Source organism: Pteropus medius, unplaced genomic scaffold (assembly GCF_902729225.1).
Source record: "Pteropus medius unplaced genomic scaffold, Ma_sr-lr_union100, whole genome shotgun sequence".
Classification (NCBI taxonomy): Eukaryota; Metazoa; Chordata; class Mammalia; order Chiroptera; family Pteropodidae; genus Pteropus; species Pteropus medius.
In genome coordinates, this window is record NW_024347866.1 from 382,717 (window position 1) to 390,352 (window position 7,636).

General features: G+C 33.7%; 1 pseudogene; it reads left to right on the forward strand.

Moving 5' to 3' along the window:
* Positions 1-3,861: 3,861 nt before the first annotated feature.
* Positions 3,862-7,005, forward strand: LOC120615744 (eukaryotic translation initiation factor 3 subunit M-like; annotated as a pseudogene).
* Positions 7,006-7,636: the final 631 nt, after the last annotated feature.

The window sequence follows — 7,636 nt, forward strand, 5'->3', positions numbered from 1 at the left end:
TCTCTCTTTAGCCTGTTACAAAGAAGGTGCTTTTCTTTTGGTTTCCAGTAGGTGGCTTCTAAGCCTCTTGGATCTCTGCTTTCTATAAAGCCTAAATAATGTTTTTTTAAATTATTATTTTCTTGTAGAAATTTAATCACATTCACTACTCTCAGTTTTAGTCCCTGTCAGTGTTAGCATACAGTTTTGGTAGTGTTTGCTCTTATACCCCTGGCGCTCAGCGGTGATAGGTCTTGGAGGGTGGGGGGAGAGGTCCTCTTGGTTGGGAACTGGGGGCTGTGGCTCAGCCTTAGTTTTGTAATCGTGGCCGGTAAAAATCAACTGTTGTTTCTCTGTGGCCCCGTCCCGCTTCTCTGCTTTCTGCCCTGATGGTTCGGCCCTGCTGCCGGCTGCGTAGAAGTCCCAGCGACTTCAGGCAGAGTTGTTCAGGGTAGTTGCCGCACCTTCACCCCTCCTCCTCCTCCTGCAAGGAGCTCCGGCGGCTGTGAGAGGCAACTTCTTTCTTTCTCCCAGTCCACCGCCTGACATCTGGGGTTCTGACCTGCGGTAGTTCTTATGTGCAGATCTCATGCTCAGACGTGCTGGTGTGCAATTTGGGTGATTTTTGTTCAGTTTTAGATATTCACCTTATTGTTGTTTCAATGGGAGAGATCTGAGGACATCTCTCACTCCACCACTTTTCCCAGAATCCTCCCTCATAGTTTTAATATTACATAGATATAACTTTTCATTTGTTAGGGAAAACACTTAGGTTATGTATTTGAGTATGTAACTTTTCACAAACTTCATTTCTTTAATGTAGATTTTTTCTTCTCTGGTTCATGCTGGGTTTGCCCAGATAATGGAATTGTGGCTCACTTGCTTTTTTTTTTTTTTTAACGTTTATCCTTCCATCTCTATATGTCTGCTCCTTTAATCATTAAGCCTTAGGATATGAGATTTATGGAGCCTCAGGTCTATAGTCATGAGGATAAGTTTCATTTAGACTTTAGGCTAAGAATAACATCTTGGCTACAGATGAGTTTTAGCCCGAGGCCCATAGGGGCAGAATATATGTCCACTGGCTATAGAACCAGGCCATGGAACCAGACCGGCTGGTGTTACAGCTGATTCTAGAATCAGACACAATGATCAATTACCTCATCTTCCTCTAATTATCCAATCAGTAGCACCCACAACCCCAACTCCCTTAGTTTCCATGACTACTGATTTTTCTCTATATAATCTGTAGTCCTGAGAAACCCAGGGAGCCAGGCTGCTGAGAGCAATGTCTTGCCTGTGTCTCCAGGCTTAAATCTCTCTAAATAAACCTTACTTTTTTGCTACAAAAGCTGCACCTATCTTTTCTTTGACTTAGACATGCACAGGCAGGTAGATCCCTTTTCGTCCTGATAACAAATACTTTCTAAAACACTATTGTTATGACCTTAGTTATGTTTAAAAATTTAATTAAGAAAATTAGAGTTATTTCTTGATTATATACTAATAATCATTATTTTTTGAAATTTTTGTACTTTCTAAAATTTTTTAAAATAAATATTGTGTGTATAAAGATAAAATAAAATAAATATAAAATATAGTAAAATTATTCAGTGTTTGGAAATGAAAACCATTACATTAACCAAACTTGCTTTATATCTGATTACCTCTAAGTATCAGCAATGTATGACTTTAAACCTACAATCTCTATTTTCCGTATTTTACTTAATATTTGTTTTTATCTGAGATTATTATTATTATTAAACCAAACTTTAACTACAAATTAGTAACAATTTTTATCCCCTGGATGATAATGCTTCATAATCACTACAATATTATAGAATGCATAGTAAATAACACTTCCTTATAATTTGATAACTGAAGAAATTGAAAACCTAAAGAAGGTAAGAAAAGATGTAACCAAGCTGTTAGCTTAAAGTTGTGTGTGTGTGTGTGTGTGTGTGTTTTGTATATTCAACCCATTAAAATATTTGATAGAGTAGGATTGTCCAGAAAACACATCGAAGAAGCCATTCATTGTTTCAAGCCTACAATCATACACTCAACATGTGTGCTGAATGCTTTTCATGTGTTAGGAATTGTCCATGCTACAGGAGATAAAGTGGTGAACAAGGTAGACATTATACCTTTTTTCAAATTGTTCAGAGTCTAGACAGAAAGACAAGTAAGTAAAATCACAATGATAGGGAATATGATATGTGATATGTATTTTGTAAAGGGGAGACAGTATTGTATTGGAGGTAAGTGTTTTCGCTCTGGAGTCTGGCTGTCTGGTTGGGTTCCCATCCCTGGTTTTACCAGGTATATAACCTAAGCAAAAACGCTTAATGTCATTCAGCCTTAATATTCTCATATATGCAATAATAATAATAGTACCCATCTTATTGAGATGTTTTGAAAAAGAAGTGAGATAATCCACTTAAAGCACTGGATACAAAGTGCTCAGTATATATTAAAGTATATATTTGATATTAATGAATCCACAGGTTTCTGGGGGGAGGGACAGTAAGGAAAGGGTAAGGATGTAGGGTGAGAGCAGTGTGAAGGATGGATTTAAGATGAGAGTTGGGAGTGATTCTCTGAGACTGATAGCAGAAAGAAAATAGAAGTTAGGAATGTGATTTTCATTTAGAAGGCATACTAACATGATTTCTGTCAATAATAATGTATTATGACCTAAAAAATAAAGTAGTGAAGAAAATTTTGTATATAATCATGCAAAATGTGTATAAAAATGTTAGTGACATTTTCTTCAAACTATTACTAATGTATAGCAGGAATTTATACACTGCTATAACAAGAAAAACTTTTTAAATATATATTATCATTATGGTTTTCTTTTCCTTGTACTGATATTCCTCTTATTTTAGAACAGTTATATATGTGTCTGGTAAGATTTTGAATAATTACAGCAGAAATACAAAGACATAATGAATTAGTATGTTTTTTTAATATTCAAGATATATCAGATTGAGCCCCTAATGTGAGAAATTTTAAGACCAAGTTGAAGAAGCAATTTTCTACATAAAAGCCAGGCTTTGTTGTTAGGGAGGATTTTCTCTCCCTTTATATCTTTTTTTGTTTGTTCGTTTGTTTTTGTTTTTGTTTTTTATTGGGGTGACATTGATTAACAAAATTCAATAAGTTTCAAGTGTACAATTCAACAATAAACCATATATATATATTGTATTGTGTGTCCACCACCTATAGATTTCTTTTCATCACCATATATTTGATCCCTTTTACCCTTATCTATCCTTTATCTCTTTGATTCAGATATTTATATGGGAGATTTTGTTTTTAAATAGAGTAGAGCAGATGACTTTTAGATTGAGGTAAGGATTTGAGGGGGGGGTTGAAGATAATGACAGAAGAAAATATTATGATAACTGCAGATTGAACTCAGTGTAGAAATGTTGAGACTGAATTTGAAGGCGCTATTTTTTAAAATTTATTTATTTATTTTAATTAGTTTCAAGTATACAGTACATTGGTTAGACATCTGTATAGTTCATAAAAAGATCCCTCCAACTGTTCTCTCTCTCCCCTGGCCCTTCACTTAGCCAACATATTAATGCTAACTGCATTCCCTATGCTGTGCTTTCCATCCCCGTAACTATCTATTAACTACTAATTTGTATGAAAGTGCTATTTTTATGAGACATGGTAAAACTTTCTGTTTTGGCTGATGTTTTCAAAAAGAGACAATGAAACTTGATACATTGGAGGCCAGGTACATAAAAAAGGGATACAGACTTGAGAAGATCCTCTTTATCAAGAAAGAAATGATTTGTCCCATTATCTTTGATCAACAGACAGTGGATAACTTAAAATTTTTATCTCTACCATATTTGGACAAATATGGACTTCAGTTTATATGGTCCAGGCCTGACAAGTTCTGTGAAGAAGCCTAGTAAGTTGCCAAGATATCGAGATGGTATATGAAGTGGAATATTACCTAGTAGTTTAGCAAATGTAAGTATTGTTCCCCAGTTTTCAACTGTTGTTTAGTCTGGGTGTTCTGATCTGTTTCAGTGACATAACTAACAGGATGTATACCTTGGCAACAGCTCTGATATTCACAAGTTCATGCATATTAAGCATATCGTGATTTGCGTAGGTAGACTTTATTTTGTGAGAGTTTGAGGAGGGCATGCAGCAATCTACTAAAACCTCATATTAGATATTTCATTTTTTTACAGACCCTTCTTGGCCAAGCCGCCTATGGGATTCTGTACTTTTTAATTCCTTACATATTGGGAAGCTTCATGCTCCCGTCTTTCTTGGATTAAATATACCCATATCATCTTCAAATACTTTATTCTTTGATTATACCATAAACATCTTTGTAGGAGCTCATTCAGGTGTTCAAATAAAAAGGGCCTCATATTTATCTGGACTCACTCACCTTTAAAGAACCTTCAAGGGACTTCTACTTCAGCAATCATTTTGAGGATTCACCCTCAACAGCTTTTCAATGTATTTCTTCCTAACAGTGAATTTTGACATTGCATGTTAAATGAATAAAATGTGTTTTAATTATATTATTCAAATGCTTTGATGATATTAAATATATTTGTTTAAAAATGGATTTGGACTTTTCTAGTCTGTGTGATTTGTGAGTGGAGCGATCACTGCGCCCCTGCCTTCGCCATCACCACCAGCATACGGGTCTTCGTTGTTATCAGTGAGGAAGATAAGGCTGCTGAGCTTTGAGCTTATCTAAAATCTACAGGAGTTGAAATTTCAGAAGAGAACTCAGAAGGTGGACTTCATGTAAATTTAGCTCAAATTGTTGAAGCTTGTGATGAATGTTTGAAGGAAGACAATAAAGATATAGAAAGTGTGATGAACAGTATGGTATTCCTTCTACTAATCTTGGAATCAGATAATCAAGAAACTCTGAAACCCTCTGTGAAAAGCTGGTCAAATTTTGGGAAGGTGAACATCGATCTCTGAGATTGCATTTGCTAAGCAACCTTTCCTATGGGCTGGATAAGAATACTATTGTAAGATATACTGTGTATTGCAGCCTCATTAAAGTGGCAACATCTTGTGAGGCCATACAGTATACTCCAATTAATCTAGATCGAGTTAGAAAATAGATTTCTGACTGGAACCTTACCACTGGAAAAAAAACCCACACTGTTTAAGGCTACTTTATGAGGTACATGTGGATTGTAAGAAAAGGGATGCCACTTCAAAAGTCATGGTCAAATTGCTAGGAAGTTATATGGAGGACAATGCTTCCCAGGCTCTCATTGAAGCCCACAGGTATATTGTACCAGCATGGAAAGATCCAAGTGCATTTCTTTTCTTTTTTACCATCTTCTTGCTTTAAAACCAGTCAAGGTTTGGAAGATGAGCTTATTTATGATCTTTTAAACATTTTTGTGAGTGCTATATTGGCATCATATGTCTAGTTTTATCAGAATAATAAAGACTTTATTATTAGATTCACTTGGACTATTACATGAACAGAATATGGGAAAAATGAGACTACTTACTTTTATGGAAATGGCAGTGGAAAATAAATTTCTTTTGATACGATGCAACAAGAACTTCAGATTGGAGCTGTTAATGTTAAAGTGTTTGTTATGCAGTGAAACAAAAAAGGTCTACTGTAAAATTGATCAGACCCAGAGAAAAGTAGTTTTCAGTCATAGTGCACATTGGACATTTGGAAAACAGCAATGGCAAAATCTATATGACACACGTAATGCCTGGAAACAAAACTTGAAAAAAGTGAAAAACAAATTTTTGAGCCTGATACCTGAATTTTTATGCTACCAATTTTGTTCTTTTTGGGAAAAATATCTAATAGTAAAACATTATAAGCTGAAATGACTACAGACTGAACATTTATTATCTCAAATTCAAAAGAAACTTAAAGAAGTCATAATCTTCAGAGGATACAAAGCAACAAATTAAAGTGTCACTGTGTCTATCTTGTATAATATGTAAGTTGTGTTCTGTAAGGAAGGGATTTGAAGGTGCAATAAGAGCTTTGATGAAAGGTTATAGGAAGAAAGACAATTTTAAGGGGAATTGGATGCAATAGCAAAGTCTTAGCTATATTAAATGAAGCACTTGCTGAGCAAAAACATAATAATAATATAATTTCATCACTTTAGAAAAAGTTGGAAAAACGACTGTATCTGTAAAGTTTTAGATGTAACAGTCATTTTGCACTAGTCAAAACCACATCAATATTTCAGTTCATCATTGAACGCATTATTTTAATCTGTCGTTTTTTCCAACATCTCTTTAGCTTTTCTTTTTTTAGGTTGGTTGTCATTTTCTAAGGTTAGGAACTTTTTGATTTCATTTATTTGATTTGTTATCAGGCTCTGCCAGTAGTCTTTACCAGTAAAAGACACAGTTAAATCAGTAATATCTTTAGTCTCAATTGCCTGACAATAACTTTGTAGTAGATTTGATTTTAAAGAATTTGTTTTTACCTAAGAAAGACCAAACTTGCTTTTTACCACTGAAATTATCACTCATTTTCTAAATGCTCATCAACAAAAGAGTTTAAAGAAAGTCCTTAAGCTTTTGCAATTATGAGCATGTGATAAAGCCACCATTTTCTTGGCTAATTTTGAACAACTATTAGTAATTTTGGCACCAAAATCCTATGAAATGCGAATTTATGGGTTTATGTAGTAGCTTTACGAAATATCTAATGTGTTCCAGGAATATCACAAACATTTTCTAAAAGGTCTTGAGCTTACATTGAAATAAAATATATTTAACACAGGGAGATAAAAATCTGTTTTGTCTTCTACTTCTTTCCCTTCCCAAGTATGTCTATATTTTGTATTATCTATCAAAGCCAGGGGAATATTAAAAATACTAACAGAGGTAAACTAACATATAAAAACTGCCTTTTATTTCATGTTTTCTCTTATGCTTCAGAGCACCATTGTTGGAGAAACAAGAAAGAGTAATTCAGTATTCAGAGGTTGGCATGTTTCCATGGCCTTGTTTTGCGTCAGACTTATAATAGCATGTTAAAAATATGTTTTTTCATTTTCAGTTTTTTTCTGATAGTAAAATATTATCAGAAATTTAGAAAATAGAAAAAATATAAAGTAACTAAAAATCACTAGTAATCCACTACCCTGTTTGCTGCTACTCTTTTTTTCTATTTTTAGTATATTTGATCATTCTATAGAATTTTATATATTAGTTTTTCACTCTAAGATATCTCTTGGCCATTAAAACTTCTCATAAACAATTGTCAGTGGCTGCAAAATAGTGTTTTTTATGAATGTGTGATAATTTAACTATTTCCTAATTGAATATTTGTTTCACTTTATCCCTATCGTATAAATTGAAGTTAATTTCTTTTAAAAATCTTTGATGTCTTCTCTGATTACTAAATAAAGCCTCCTGTTAAAAACAAATATTATAATTTATAAATATGGAACGAGATAAGCATTACATTAACATTTCCCAAGATTCCAACTACCATTAGACATTTTGATGTATTCTCATCTCTTCTGTATATATACACTTTGAAAAAATTTAAATCATATTTATATCATTTTCTATGCTGTGTTGAAACATTTTAAGCATTTCCTTCTATAAATAAAAGTCTGTTAAGAGAATGGATCCATTTGGACCTGGAGGT